We start from the raw sequence: 17,130 nt of genomic DNA, 5'->3' as shown, positions 1-17,130 counted from the left end.
TATATATGCAAAAGATCAGTACTCTCACATCTTAACAGAAAAATGTATTCAACAGTGTGCATAATTTAAATGGATACTGTCATGGGAAAACTATATTTAATTTTGAAATCTGACATGGAGCTAGACATATTGTCAGTTTCCCAGCTGCCCTAAGTCATGTGACTTGTGCTCTGCTAAACTTCAGTCACTCTTTACTTCTGTACTGAAAGTTAGAGTGATATTACAAGGCCTCCCCCCCCCCCACATAAACAGGCAAAATGAACTGAGATGGCACCTACACACCAATATAACAACTAAAAAAAATAAACTTGCTGGTTCAGGAATTAAATTTTATATGGTAGAGTAAATTATTTGCAGTGTAATTTAGAAATAAAAACTACATCATAAAAATTCAGACAAAATCCATTTAAGGATGTGAATTAGTAAATTATTTATACTACAAGGATATTTTCCAGTATTGAAAAATATAAAAAATGATCAGAAATTACATAGCTATGCAATACTAGATTGGGCCATGGAAACATAAAGGACATAAGGGGAGAGAGACATAGAGAGCAGCATGTAAAATAATTTGGAGAAACTCTTCAGTTGGAAACGTTGGTTCCAATAACATGGGAGAAGGCAACCAAAAGAATTACATGAAGCTGAAAACATGACTAAAATGCTTATTGGAAGCCCACACATACATGATATCAGCAGCATAAAGAGTTAAGATACATCAGAGACAGGTAGGTGTACAGTATTTTAAAAAATCCCATAATTCAAGTTACCAATCTATCCATCAATATTTATATTGTCTATCTACCTTGAGTAAAAGGTGCAACACTAGTCTTCCTTTATGTAGCCGCCACCATTTCAGGCTGGCTGGCCAGGAACTATGTTTTCTCCTTCCTTATCCCTCCTATTGTGTTCTAATAACCTCGGAAAAAGCCAGAAGAAGATGTGAGCTAGAAACCTAGGACCTGATATTATCAGAACATAGTCAATCAAATCCTATGTTGCAGGGACAACTGAAAACTCAGCATGTCCACAAATATATTATAAATTATGACATTTTAGTTTTTCCACTTTACTAAGCACAATATAATTTCAGAATAGGGTTTTAAAAGCCATTGATTTCTATGGATTACTAGATGATAACTGATTTATTTTGTTACCGACAGGGTCAACTACTGTTACTACCTACTCCTGTGTGTTTAGAAATACAAACACGTTTACCGTGCAAAAATGAAAAGATTAGAAAATGTAATAGATGTTAGGAAATGTAGGGATTAACATTGGCATCTGAGACACTAAGACATTATTGTCTGCATGCGCTGTCAGTCAATCACAATCGTAAGGGGAAAAAAGGACTGTGGTGTGTGTTTCAGCAAGTCTGTTCGAATGTATGTACTGAAATTCCATATGGTTTTCCAGGTGCAGTTATTGCACAACTGTAAGTAAACAGCTCGACACACACACCGACCACGTAGAGAAGAATTCTATTCTATATGCCATTGTGCAATGCATTAGTTGCTCAAATGTTTTCAATGTTTTAATACCTTACTAAAAAAGTTCCCTTTTAAGGAGTCTTCTCCGGGTTCTGTTTTGACAAAGAATGAAATGGCGAAATGGCACCGGTTTTGAATGGAATACAGCGAAACCGATCTGACATGATTCTCAGCGACAGGGTCTGTAAAAAAAAAACATATGTTTCCATGTTTTATATAAGTAGGTATCCATTTTCATCTAATGTCTCAACTGAAAGCTTTGAAAGAAAAACAGAAACCAGAAGTATAAATGTGCAAAACGCCTGTTTTTATTCTCCATGCTTATTTGATGGTTATGAGTTGTCACAGGCACACAGAGAGGAAGAAAGGAGTGGAAATATACTGTAAAAACACTGTATAGGTATTTCCTTAACACACCTAAAATGCTGGGAATGAGGTCAAACTTACACTACATGGCATTCTTCTATTTAACGGTTCTCTGCACATCACTCAATGTTTTGCTGTAAAAAGATGTTTTAAACATCTAATTGGGGGCATCTAACTATAATAGTAATAGAAAAACAATACAAATGTAACCAGTATGTGCTATATAGGAATACGTTGAATGAGCTGACACGGTGGGCCCGGGTGCATATGTCCCAGACCTTCATCAAAGGGACAAGACACGAGGAAACATCAAAAGAGGCTGACACAAGCCTGGACCCACAAAGTAGTAAAGCCGGAGTCAGATAGTAAAAGGTTAAAAAACTTATATTTTATTCTCCATAATTAAGAAGCAAGGCCTGCTGCGTTTCATGTCTACCAGGGACACTTAGGGGGTTATTCATCATAAGTTCGAATTTATCTCAATATTTTCTGCTACAAACTCCGATCAAATCCGCTCTGGTTCTTTAAGCTTATTTATTATTACATTTTCCGAAAATTTGCTTAACGGGAAAAAATACGATTTTCACTGACTTTTTCATCTAATTTACACGATTTTTCGTAATTTTCACCCAAACACTCAGAAAACTTCGGGGTATTGCCTGAAACCCAGCGCACATCAAAAAATCATTGGGACTTCTCCCATTGACTTATATGCAACCCTGACAGGTCTGAGATGCTGGATTTTCAGATTCAGACTTTTCCATCCTCAGGGTTTAATACATTTTGAAGAATTTGTGATTTTTTAAAAGTCAGATTTTATAAAAAAAGAAATCACGAATTTTAGATAGTTTAGTAACCCCCTATGTGTCCCTGGTAGACACGAAACTCGGCTATAAAATGTAAGCTTTTTAACCCTTTTACTATCTGACCCCGGCTTTAATACTTTGTGGGCCCAGGCTTGTGCCAGCCTCCTTTGATGTTTCCTGGTATAAAAGTAATAGGGCTGATTAAATGATCCTCATTCAGGAAGGTGTTAAAAATATGATAATTTGAATTGCTGATAATTCATAAGGATTGTTCAATTCAAACTGTAGTGTGCAAAACACACAAGGGTGTAAACATGGACTTGCCTTAAAAAACGCAAAATCCTTATCTCTTTAGTTATTCAGCCAAAAGGCACCAAATTAGAAAAGAGACTTCAGACCCACCTTCACCTAAAAGACTAGGGTAGTCCCTTTTATTCCCGACCTCCCTGGCCAAAAGGCCTGCAGGAGGCAAGGGTTCAGACCACCTTTGCTGCAAGGCTTCACGGCAGAGCTGTAAGGGAAACTACTCACCAATGATATTCTCTTCGTCATTCCTCGATCCAAGATGGCGGCACCCAGTCCTCCTATGTGGTTCCTCTTGGTCGCATCGCTGTGACGCCAGCACCTTCTCGCCCGCTGATTTGACGCCAGTGCCGGAATGGGTGCCGGCATCAGAATGCCAGCGTCAGGACACCAGCGCCATGACGCCACAGCATCCGTTTTGGCACGAAAGGAGGCCTATTTAAGGAGCCTGAGGACTGCAAACATCGCCCAATTATAGGTTCTACTTTGTGTGTTCCTGGGTGTGCTACTGTGTATTGATTCTGATCTTGACCCTTGCCTTCTGTTGAACCCTTGCCGCCTGAACAGACCTTGTTGCCTGGACTTTGACCATTCTTTTGCCTAATCCTATTGTACTTCGAACTGTGCTGATCTACAGCTTCCTCTTTGGTACGCTACTCCAGTCTGAGCCTTTGGGCCCTTACAAGAGATACCCAACTGATTAGTAAGTATATGGAGAGAATTTTTTATTATGTGCAATTTCTTGTCACTTACCGGACAACTTTATAAAAACCGTAAAAATAGTCTTTTTATGGAAGTATAAAATATTAAAGAGAATATGGGAAGGGGAATGTGTTTGGTGCCTCCTTAATGGAACAGGATTCGGAGATCTTTGTGGATAACAGGCTGTGTAACACTAGGGGGCAAATTTATTAAGGGTCAGTTTTTTTATGGTCAAAACTCTCAAATTTGAATTGTGAATAATCCAAACTCAATTCGAATTCAAATTCAAATTGTGAGATTTAGCAAACCTTGCCCCTTTAAAAATTCGAATTCAATTATTCGCCACCTAAAACCTACCAAGTTCATGTATAAGTCAATGGGAAAGGTCCAGTAAACATATAGAAGATGTTACTAGCCTTCCTGACATTCAAGTTTTTTCAGAGAAAAAGCTTTATTCGAGTTTAGTCAAATTTGATTCAAATTCGATTTGAGTTTTTGGGTTGGCAATATTTGTTTGAGTTTTAGACATTAGATTTTTTTTATTAAAAAAAACCCTAACTGAATTTCAAATATATTTATAGAGTTAAATGAATTCGAAATTCGACCTTTGATAAATGTGCCCCTAGGAAGTGTTGTTTCTAAAGCAAATAAACTGCTGTTTTGCATGAAATTTGCATGAGTATGTAGGCCAGTTTTTGGCCCCAGGCCTAAGGGAGTATATTAATGAGTTGTAAAGAGTTCAGAGATGTGGTTAAAGAAATGGAATAATTAAACTATGAGGAAAGACAATCAAAGTTGGAATGGTCTTTTATGGTTAAAAGGTGTTTTTGAGGAGAAATGATTACTCTTTCATAAGAAAAAAATGACCAGAGGCCATATATATGTGACCTGAACATAGGGGGGGGTTATTTATTGAAGTCCGAATTTATCTCAATATTTCCTTAAAAAAACTCAGACCAAATCCGCACAGGTTTTTTTGGGGCTTATATATTAATACACTTTCCAGAAAATTTTGTTGCTGGAAAAAATCCGGAAAAAACATGAAAAATCCGGTTTTCACTTTTTTTTCCGATTTTTCACCCGAAAACTCAGAATTTTGTCCGAAAAATCCAAAACCAAATTAAAAAAACCCAGCGCACATCAAAAAATCATTGGGACTTCTCCCATTGACTTATATGCAACCTTGACATGTCTGTCGGATTTTCTTTTCCATCCTCTGGGTTTAATAAATTCTGAAAAATTCATGATTTTTTAAAAGTCAGATTTTATATAAAAAAAATCACAATTTTTTTGTGATTTTTGCATTTGGATTTTAGTAAATAACCCCCTTAATGTATAACTACTGTATCCTTTCTTCCCATTCTTCATGCCAGCCATTAGCACTATTGAAATTGATTTCAATCTTCTGCATCATTACAAGTGCTATTAACTGGTATCCTCACTTGCTCCTGCTTCAATTACTGTACCATGATGTATCAAACAGTAGTGATGGGCGAATTAATTCGCCAGGCACAGATTTACGGTGAATTTCCGTGTTTCGCCACCAGCAAATAAATTCGCCAAACTGAAGGCGCTTCAGAATAGTCGCATGCATAAAATTTCCCATTGACTTTAATGCATTTGGACAAAATAGTTGTACATATAAAAAATGTCGCTTAGGTCAAAATTGTTTGACACCCCTTGACTGCAATGCTTTTTGCAAATTTTTCGCACAAATTTGCCCATCACTACCAAACAGTAATCTTAATACCCGTCATAAAGCCTCTATTCTAAAAATAAACAAATGAGCTGGTAAAGGTGGGGATTTCATATGATGTGAAAAAATAAAGCAAAAAATGTAGACAGTGAGGGACAAATTTATAATTGTATTGTTTGAAAAAATCAAAGTAAAAAATAGGATCTAGAATTTCATTAAAATATCTTGAAATTTTCTTCTTAAAAAAAGAGATTTAACAACTGGAAATATAGAAAATTCAAATGATGCATTGAAAATTAATGGACTATGCAAATGAATTGCACTAAGAGTTATGTACAGTATATTCAAGAAAATATGCTAGCAAATGAGAAAAAAAGTTTTGAAAATCAATAAATTACCCTCCAAATATCAAATCCGTGGTAGAGATCATTGCATTTGATGAGGGATTTCAAAGGGAAGATGCAGATTGCTCATGATAGACTAATTCAATTAATGTAATAAATAAAAGCCAAAAGTAAGATGAGGTACAAAAGCAACCCCAGTCTGAATTGGCAAGAAGTGAGTTATAGCAATATGGAGTAATGTAGGTAACTGTGATGAGAAGAAAATGCTCAATCAAGCCACATCTCTTAATGGATGAGGTTCACTGATCAGTTTATTTCTGCAAATCAGTAAATTCGTCAAAAACGGATGCCAGCATCAAAAACGAGACGCCGGCGCCATTTCAAGAATTTCAAGAAATTCGCAAATTATTCAGCGAAACGCCACAGATTCACCCATCACTACAACTTACATCTATTTTCCTCCAGAACTATGTCTAGTAGAGAGAATGCCTATGTTAGCATTGACTTATCGGGGATGATTTTAAAGCTAGTGAGCATTGGGTTAAGCAATATCAATGTCATAATATAAGTGAATTAACTCACATTTTCTATAATTGTCTTTAGGGATGCACCGAATCCAGGATTCAGTTCGGGATTCAGCAAGGATTCAGCCTTTTTCAGCAGGATTCAGCCAAATCCTTCTTCCAGGCCAAACCAAATCCGAATCCTAATTTGCATATGCAAATTATGGGCGGGGAGAGAAATTGTGTGACTTTTTGTCACAAAACCAAGGAAGTAAAACATTTTTCCCCTTCCCACCCTTAATTTGCAAATGCAAATTAGGATTTGGTACGGTATTCAGCCAATTCTTTCTTAAAGAATTCAGAGGTTCAGCCAAATCAAAAATAGTAGATTTAGTGCATCCCTAATTGTCTTATTTTCTTTCTTTTTTTGTGGGAGATTTTTCCCCACTCTTGGTTTTTTTTCAAAACATGAAAAGCTTGTTTTTAATTTTTTTAAAACTCCGAACTGTGGAATAAAAAGAAGAAAACAATATTATCTGACATCTACAAATATGGTTGGACCCGATACTCAATAGTTCTTGAATCAGCCCCATAATATCACTCTGTACAAGTTATGAGAAAACCAAAATAATTGTTTCCACTATACAAAAGTGCATTTACATTTCAATCCTTCCCGCTAAAACCTAAGATGTCCAGTTACTCCCCCCTTCCAGCTTGTAAGAGAATTAGAAGGCAATAGTAGCGCTGAGGAGGATGATAAGGAAGAATCCAACCAACTAGCTTGGGGGACTAGGTAAACAATGCAAGGCTAAAACTGCAATCTGTATTTTAGAAACTGTGAAAAATAAAAAAGTTAAATGAGACAAATACAAACAGAAAATAAAAATGAAGGAACGGTTACCTTTTACTGGACCAAACGTAGCCCACTGAACAGGATTAATATATATTGCAAGATTAATTCTTAAGAATAACAAAAGTGTTTGGAGAGACCTATTTGGGGCCAAATCACTTATATGTTGATCCTTCCCATGAAAGCAATGAGTCTCAAGCACATCAGTGTTTAAGAAATTATCATTCCCAAGCCAGCTGGAAAATTGTTCAGGCAGTTCCGTGTAATTTTATTCTGTTATGTTATAAACCTTATAAACCTTAACACACACACACATATATAACTTACAATTAATAAATAACATGGCTGGAACTCAAAGTCAAAAGACCATGGGAACCAGATATTTTACTGCTCAGTAAACAGACACTCATGTCTGTTCTACACAAAGTTTGATTCAGTATAAACATATTTATAGAGCAACTAAAGCCCCACAAAGGATACGGCTACAAACCTTAGATAGGAAGCTCTTACCTGGGGTTGTCTCCAACTAACAGTTCTACCATTGCTAATATTATGGGGCAGATGTAAAGGTCGAGGTAAATGTTTGAGTGAAAAAAATTTGAATTCCGAGCTTATTTTTTTTTTTGAAAAAAATGCAAAAATTCAAATATCAAAATTTATCATGTGCTGTCCTTTTAAAAATTCGACTTCGACAATTCGCCATCTAAAACCTGCAGAATTGCTGTTTTAGCCTATGGGGGACCTCCTAGAACCTATTTGGAGTCAATTGGTGGACTTTGAAAAATGAAAGTTTTTTTGGGGAAAAACTTCGAACCGAATTTGATCGAATGCACTATTACTCCGATTTGTACGATTCTAATTCGGCCGAATACGAACCTATTAGATCGAAAACTGACCTGTTCGACCAAAAAAACCTTTGACTTAATTTCGGTCGGTCTTTTTGAATTCGAAATTTCGAAATTCGACCCTTGATAAATATGCCCTCAAGTGACAAAAGATTGGATTTTGCTTGATAAACATGGGAACCTGAACATTGTACAAAAAGGGGTGAGATATGGAGTTGAATGAGTATTTGTCTTGGGTATCAGTTGAATTGTAGAAGGGTAACTGTTGCAAAAATAGTTTTCTAGGTAACATTGTATTGAGATAAGGAGGCCCAGTGAAATATGACCCCAAAGGAAATCCTGAACCTGAAAAGTCTGAACATCTCTGCACCTTGTGCTCTCTAAAAAGACACTTTATAAGTCTTGAATTAATCCACCTGGGACTCAGCAGCCGCTAGAACTTAAGTACAGATTCTCAGCAGTGCAGTTGTTCATGGGTCTCTTATAAGAAGAAGCACTACAAGGGAGACCTTGTAATCAAATAGGCAAATGGTATGGGATAAACACTGTAGAAGACAGCATTAATTATATAAGGCAAGCAGCGAATATGCAAGTCTAGAGATCAAGGTCCATGGCATATATTAAGTTATAAATTAAATTACAATATATTAATATACAGATATGGGACCTGTTATCCAAAATGTTCAGGATCTGGGGTTTTCTTGATAGCAGACCTTTCTGTAATTTGGATGTTCATACCTTTATTCTACTAGAAAATCATTAAGGATTATTTACTAAAATTACTGTTTTTATTTGGAACTTTCTGGATAGCGGGTTTCTTGATAACGGATCTCATACCTGTATAATAAATTCTGAGACAGGTAGTGTTCCACAGTGTCTGGTACAAAACCCCTAATATGAGATGTAGCATGTCTATCCTAATTCGTTATTGAGCTTTAGTTCTTCTTTGAACAGGAAGAAAGCTGTACATGGAAAATACTGGGAATTTCCCAACAATCCTGGACTGAGTTTTCATATTTTTCATATGTTACTATATCAACATCTGTCCATGAAAGTACTTATGTTTCTCTCAGTAGGAATTAGTCTTGTTTGCCAAGTTATTGAGGAGAATTTTAGCATTTGGTTCTGTATCATTCATTGATTTATAGGAGCTTTCGGCCTTCTCTTTGAAGTAAGACAAAGTGAAAGACCCTTCACGGATCACTCGTATGTCGCTTGCGTATAAAACATTCACATATTTCCAGGATATAAGTAATATCCTTTAGCAGACATTTAGGAACAGGAAGCACCATAAAATTATACGCAAGGCTCTTTATTTGTTCATTCCAGATATGATTTCTTAGAGAGAGAGAAATTTGGACCAGAACCAAGAAAAACACACAGGTGTGAAAAGTGCAAAAGGAACTCCGGGAGGAATTTATTCAGGTTATGCAAGATCTAGCATTATATCATTATTGTATAAGCAGTTATGGAACGTGAATGCTGTTTTCCAGGATGTTCCTATTGTTGCAGAAGTCACCCAGATTGTTTGATAATGTCTGTCAGAGACGTTATATATTGAACTGTGACATTTGCAGGATGCCCTTTATAACTAGGTGACCTTCTGCAACTCGTTAAAGCTAATGTAACGTATCATTCTCGTCTAATTGTATTCATCAGCAAATTATAGTCACTTTTCAGTTAGTCATGCAGAAGAGAAGGGCCATGGTTCAATGGGTCTAATGAGCATCTTGTGGTCTTTTACACTGTCCTTTATTAGAAAGCTCAATAATACATGGCATGACTGAAGACTGTAACTTTAAGCATCTGCAAGTAGAATGAGAGGCCGCATGATGGCCAGCACAACATCATCATTCTTCCTCTGGCTCCAACCACTCACACAGAATAGGGAACAAGCCAAGACATTTAAGTGCTAATAAGGACAGAACCCAGCAATAAAACAGCTTTCTTATTGATGAAGGTTAAACATCTAGTAGAGATCAACTTCTCTACAGATTTTCCAAATATTTTTAAGTGGGCAGAAAGGATATGAATTTAAATCAGTTAACAGGCCATTGCTGCAACACTCAATTCTAGCAGAAGTTTAAAAAGGGCACGTAAACATAAAATTTCCAATGGTTTTACATTTATTTGTAAATACTACAAGCTAGCATCTACCTGTCCCGTAATATTGTCTGCCCTGCTGGTTCTGACAATTTTGAATTAACGTATATTGAAAAGTTGTTGAGAATGACAATTTTTTGTAACTAGACAACGTTTTATTTTTGCATGACGTTGAAATGTATATTATTAAATTGTTTTTGAGATAGTAAGGGCCTTACTTATCAAAATCTGGATTTTTCTGAGTATTTTAATTAAAAAAAAGTCAGACCAAACTAGAATCCACAATTGGGCCTTATTTATAATTAAAAAAGCACAATTTAATCAGATCAGGGACAAACAAAAAAACAGAGCGAAAATCCGTGGGCTTGTTTACAAAAAGCCAGTTTTTTCAGATTTTTGCCCAAATAGTCTGAAATAATCAGATTTTCGAGCTAATTCCAGCGCAGACCATAGAAATTTTTCATATAAGATAAGGACCTCTCCCATTGACTTGTATACAATCTTGATAGGTCTGAGATGCTGGATTTTCAGATTTCCATCCTCGGGGTATAATAAATCTCGAACAATTCGAGTTTTTTTCCCCACATGATTTTATGTATGATTTTACTCTATTTTTTTTTTTTTTTTTTGAGTTTTTGACATTCGGACTTTAATAAATAACTCCCTTAATGTTTTCTATGCACTTCCTCAACCAAATTTATTTACTGCAGTTGACAGCTCAGACATGTTGTTTGCCACTATATGTATATATTCTTTCACAACTTCGAAATGTTGCCTTGTCTAATCAGGTGTTCCTAATATCAGTCTGGGGCTCACAATAATTGTGAGATTTTTGTTAAAGATACAAAATGTAAAGAGAGCAAGCTCAGTGAACACTATGGGGGAAATGTAATAAAATTTGCAAAGAGCAAAACTTTGCGAATATAAATTAACCTGTCACCATGTGATATTCTTTGTTAGGCTTTTATTGCATTGCAAATCTTATTTGCGCATTGCGAACCTTTAACACCTGCTCTGGATTTTCATTAAATATTTTGTTGCATAAAACTACATATACCGATACTGAACGTTCACAAAAGCAGTTTGGTTGCAAACTTTGTGAGGATGTCGTTGAGGTCTTTAATCAGTCAAAAATGGCACAAACATGGTCGCTAACATTCGTAAGCGTCTTTGCAAATGTTTTTTTACTAAAGAAGCATATTACATTCCCCTATTATATTATCTCCTATATTATGTGCTTAATTTTGGTTTTTATAAAGCAGGAGATTATTATTTAAGGTTGCCATACATTTAAAGATCCACTAGTTTGGTAAGTTCATCAAATGAACAGATCTTTGCCTGATACAATATGCCCACCTTGAAGGGATACAGACCATCAGGACAAGGACCTTACACCAAAGGGATTTTCAAAACTGGTCAATCAGCATCTGGCTTTTTTTTGGCCAGATATTGGTTGGGTAGACTTGTAATAGGGTCTAATACACAGCCAATAACTATAATTTTTTTCTTCAGTCAAAGAGATTTCTCTGTGGAAGGAAGTGCTCTAGGAGAATAAATTGGTATGCATCTGGGAATCATAAAGATGTAAGGTACCCATTCCACTTAGAAGAAAGGAAGCTCTGTCAAAATATTCGGAAAGGGTTCTTTAAAGTGAGAGCTGTGAAGTTGTGGAATTCTCTCCGGGAATCAGTTCTACTGGCTGATTTATTAGATAGCTTTAAGAAGGGGTTGGATGGCTTTTTAGCAAGTGATGGAATACATGGATTTGGAAGATCGCTCATAGTACAAGTTGATTGGCCAGGGATCCGCCGTTTTGGAGTCAAGAAGGAGTTTTCCCCATCTGAGGCAAATTGGAGAGGCTTCAGTAGGGGTCAGTTAGACAGGTTTTATATATTTTTACTTAAAAGGTTAAACTTGATGGACATATGTATTTTTTCAACTATGTAACTTTGTTACTATGTAAGGTTCACACTGGCTTTGGGCCAGGCCCAGGTCCGGACTGAGAATTAAAATAGGCCCTGGCATTTCAGGTACACAGAGGCCCAATCAGCCCACACAGAGGCTCAAAAAGCCCCCACCAGCCCACTAAATAATGACTTCTATGGCACCTTATAGCAGCCCCTCTGGCATTTGCCAGAACTCACAGATTGCCAGTCCGGGCCTGGCCAGGCCTGGACTAAAATAGTCAAAACAGGGCCTGGCATTTCAAGTACACAGAGGCCCAAACAGCCCCCACCAGCCCACTAAATAGTGACTGTCTAGGGCAATTTACAGCAGACCATCTGCCATTTGCCAGAATCCACAGATTTAGTCCAGGCCTGCTCTTGGCTCACACATGGCATTGGTGAAGATCAGAGTTTATATGTCTTCCATCAGCCTTAGGGATCTCTAGTTATTGGAAAAGATGTTACACACATTAGTAACACTGAAAGTCTGATCTGTTTGCTTCAGAAATATAGTTCACATAAACAATCTGCTGTGTAGCAATGGTGGAAATTGAAAAAAGGCTATATGGCACAGGTTAAATAGTGGATAACAGATAACACCATTATGTTCTACAGAGCTTATCTGCTGTGTAACCTGAGCCTTTTCTCCTTTAAATGGCTGCCCCCATTGCTACACAGCAGCTTATTTATATAAACAATAGTAGTGTTTCTGAAGCAAACACAGCAGTTTTAATAGTGCAGGGCAACACTGCATTATATTTTTATTACTTTAAAACAATTCAATACTTTGATGTTACTGTTCCTTTAAGGTGTGTTTGAAGATCTCTTCCCTTTATTCCCTTTATTCAATTTAAAATCATATTTCCATCACTTATTGAATATATACATGTCCCTGAATATTTACTGAACATTCCATTCCATATTTCTTTCGATATAAGGTCCCAAGAGAGGTTATAAAAATGATTTAAAACAATGCTTGTAGCATATACCTGCTCAGATCAAACTACATACTGAAAGCGAAAACCCCTTAGGAAACGACAGAAAGAGATCAAAAGACAAGAAAAAAAAAAAAAAAAAAATTCTGCACTAAAAGAACATCTATTGGGAGCTCCAAACACACAAGCATTTACCTAGAGAGTTGAAGAAGAAGAAGAAGAAGAAGCCTTGCATCTAATGATTCTTTAAGGGTATATCACCCATTCTACACTCTGAAAAATATAGAATTGTTCATTAGTCCCATGGATTCTGCAGAAGTCTCTAAAATAGTCATTAAAATGGCAAGAAAATAGCTTTGATAGTCTAGAGCAGGAAATGTCATGAAACAAACAAAATAATTGGTTGCTATAGGCAATAGAGACTATATCAGCCCTTATCCTACCTTAAACTTCACCACCCGCAACACACTAATGGAAGCAGTCATGCACAAGTGGGTCTTGGGGTATATATGGGTTACCTTCTGTAGGAACTGTGTGTTAGGATCCCCAATATTTTTTTGGGGGGAGGCGGTGCTTTCCAATTATGCCACTGGCTATAGGTCATTTACTGATTACCATGCCCATTCCTGTCATACCCATGGCCTTATGAGCTGTAACGGGTATGGGAATCAGTGGGGCTCATTTATAAACTTCACACTGGGCAGCTTTGTTCACACAGTGAATATATTTGCCCTTGCACATGGTTACATTTATAAAGTTGAATAAAAATGTGCAAACAAAATTGGGAATTTTTTTTCATACTGCGAATGTCTACAAGAGCTTTTTAATTATGGCAAAAATCACAAATTGCGAATATTAGCTGCACTCTCACGTCAAAACTTGGTGGCGCAGAAAATATTCGCAAAGCAGTTTTGCAAATTGCAAATTTAAGTTACTGTCAACGCTATTTTCACGCACAACAACCTCACACAGTGGGCACATTCGCGCAAACACCCGTCTCATTTGCGTAAATTTATTCTCAATGTGAATTTCACAAGGACCGGAAAGACAGGCACAGCAGTGCAATATTTAAACATTCAGGAAAAAACATGGACAACACAATTATTTGCGAATAAATACGCTCTGCTAGAACTTTATAGATGACCCCCATTATGTGCACACTCTGCGTTTGAATTACACCACAACTGTGGTGGCGGAGAAAATATTCGCAAAAACAGTTTTGCAAATTGCGAAATTAAGTTACTGTCAATGCTATTTTAATGCCCAACAATCTCGCACAGTGGGCGCACTCATCCATCTCATTTATAAGCCATTTACAAACATTTATTCTCAATGCGAATTCGCAAAAACCAGAGAGACGGGCACAGCAGAGCAATATTTTAGCGTTCAGGAAAAAACATGGACAATATAACCATTTGTGAATAAATATGCGCTGCGCAAACTTTATAAATGACCCCCAGTAAGTTTTCTCACTATATATGTCTACTATACATTTGTGTGCCTGAATGACTTGTAAGTTAGGGGGTAGGTAGGGGCAGGAATTGGAGATACCTACATTCTGCTGAATGCAAACACTGCTATATTAATGAGAAGAGGGCAAAGATCTACATATTGTGCATATTGTGTCTGCTTTTTCCACATTGTACCTTCCCCTTGCCTAACCAAGACACCATTACCTTGTTTCTGAAAAAAGGATAGAGATACTTTCTCCTTGCACAGTCGGAATGTGTTTCTTAGAAATCATAAGGCTCTTTTATTAACACACAGTAAGGGGCCAATTTACATGAATCATATTTTTTTTTCTAAAAATCCATGTTTTTTTAAGTGTAAAAACCAAGAAAACCTCTAATGCAAAACTTTGCCAAGTTAAAGCAGTTGTGGTCCCATAGAAGTCAATGGGAGCTGCACTGATCCTATTGGACATTTTTTTTTAACTATTCAGACTTTTAGAGGGTTTTTTTTTTCACTAGTAATTGACCAAAAAAAACCTTAATTTTTAGAGGTAAATTCTGATCTTTTAATAACTTTCATGGCATTCATGGTTTTAGAGAAATAGAGTTTAAGGGGCTGATTCACTATGGGTCGAATATCGAGGGTTAATCAACCCTCGATATTCGACTAGGAATTGAAATCCTTCGACTTCGATATCGAAGTCGAAGGATTTAGCGCAGAAAATTCGAACGATCGAAGGATTATTCCTTCGATCGAACAATTAAATCCTTCGAATCGAACGATTCGAAGGATTTTAATCCAACGATCGAAGGAATATCCTTCAATCAAAAAAACTTAGGAAAGCCTATGGGGACCTTCCCCATAGGCTAACATTGACTTCGGTAGCTTTTATCTGACGAACTAGGGGGTCGAAGTTTTTTTTAAAGAGACAGTACTTCGACTATCGAATGGTCAAATAGTCAAACGATTTTTAGTTCGAATCCTTCGATTCAAAGTCGTAGTCGTAGTCGAAGGTCGAAGTAGCCCATTCGATGGTCGAAGTAGCCCAAAAAAACCTTTGAAATTCGAAGTTTTTTTACTTCGAATCATTCACTCGAATTTAGTGAATCAGCCCCTAATTGTGGTTTCAAAAAGCTTTAATAGCACCAATTGGCACATGCACGTTTTGAACCACATGCAAGTAATGACAAACATTTTCAAAATGGCATCACTTTTTGAATGCCAAAACATGCAATGTTAATAGCACTATTAGGGGCCTATTTATTATAAGTCTGTTTGTTGTACATTTTCCTGGTCGAGTTTATAAAGGGGAAAACTAGAGTTTTTAGAGGAAAAAAACCTGTAATTTTAGAGATTTAAAGCTGCCAAAAAACCGAATCTGAAAATACTCCAGGTAAAACCTTTTGAAGTCATGTAGAAGTCAATGGCAGATGTCTCTTTCACAATTTGAAGATGTTGTGATCTGCGCTGGTTTCCGTCTGAAAGAATCTGGGTTTTTGGTCAAAGCTCGAAAATAATCATTCAATTTGGGCGTCGAAATAGAAAAAGTTGTACGATTCAAATTGTCGTAGGATTTTTGTCGAGACTTTTCCCACACTGACTTTTTCAAGCTGATTTTTCTGATAAGTTAGTTAAATTTGTGGATAGAAGTTAGACCAACTTTGTTTTAATAAAATAAAAAAGAGATAAATTAGAGGTTTTATTAACTACCCCCTCATAGTGTTCAAATCAGTTGCCACCAGTAAGTTGCCTCCATGGACACAAAATGCAAAGAACCCTGGAATTATCACTTGGTCCAGGCTAGCATTAGTTCCAGGACTTACATGGATCCAACTGCATGAAACGCATCACAGCAGACTGTACTGGTGCTATGGGGGTCAATGCAAGCTTCTTGGAGCTTTCATGAGTGCAAGTATCTTTGTTAACATCACTAATGCATGCTCAGTTTTTTTGTCCATTTTAACGATTTAGGGGCAGATTTACTTGAGGTGGCTAACGCTAGCGTCAATTCTCTAGTATTACCAACCACAGGTGTAAGTTTATATATATACTGTATTATATCATTATTAATAATATACCTCAACCCACTTACTAGGGTTTATGGTTCTTTTGAGCAAGCAGACAATGAATCCATACCAATGAGCGTATAGTAAAGTGATGTATTGTAAAATAAATCAATTGATTGTTCTATATAAATGATTACACTTAGACTAAACAAAAATTACACATTACACAAGTCTACATAGTTGTTACCAAAAAGGCAGGGGAATAGAGTTCGGCTTCATCTCTGCCTTCCCCTCTGGTCTTCATTCCTCACATGTCTTGTCCCAGGCTCCTCTGGCTTCTCCAGCTCTCTAACTGCCTCCTCTCAGCTGCCCAGCTCCCCTCTCCGCTGCCCAGCCCCTTCACATGTCTGCTCGTGTTTTTTTATCCTGGGTTCTCACCTGCCCCCACAGAAACCTTCAAAACTGCCAAGAGGCTGTGATAAACCCCCAACTTGCCTACATCCTGTTGAGCAAGTTTTCTTGCATACAAAATCAGTTTTATGGTCCCCACAGCAGACATAGACCTTAGTAGTCACAGGAAAACCTTTGTTATGATAATCAGGGCTTCATGTAAGTTCCCTGAACAACCGCTTTCATATTAAATAACAAAATCAAGATGGCAATTTCTTACACAGGGACATTGCCAATTTACTAAAGGGCGCAGGCGTCACTTCGGTAGCCAAAGAGATAGACGCTAGCGGTCATTCACATGCTATCGCCAGGTGACAATTCGCTCTGGCGAAT

General features: G+C 36.9%; 1 long non-coding RNA gene across 1 annotated transcript; it reads right to left on the bottom strand.

The window, feature by feature from the left end:
- Positions 1–405: 405 nt before the first annotated feature.
- LOC121394756 lies at positions 406–16,894 on the bottom strand. Its single transcript, XR_005962000.1, has 2 exons — positions 16,595–16,894; positions 406–1,672 (listed from the first exon to the last, which is right to left on the bottom strand). It is a non-coding gene; the product is annotated as an uncharacterized LOC121394756 (long non-coding RNA).
- Between the last annotated feature and the right edge of the window lie 236 nt (positions 16,895–17,130).

Source organism: Xenopus laevis, chromosome 6L (genome assembly GCF_017654675.1).
Source record: "Xenopus laevis strain J_2021 chromosome 6L, Xenopus_laevis_v10.1, whole genome shotgun sequence".
Lineage (NCBI taxonomy): Eukaryota > Metazoa > Chordata > Amphibia > Anura > Pipidae > Xenopus > Xenopus laevis.
This window is presented reverse-complemented; position numbering and strand designations above follow the sequence as displayed.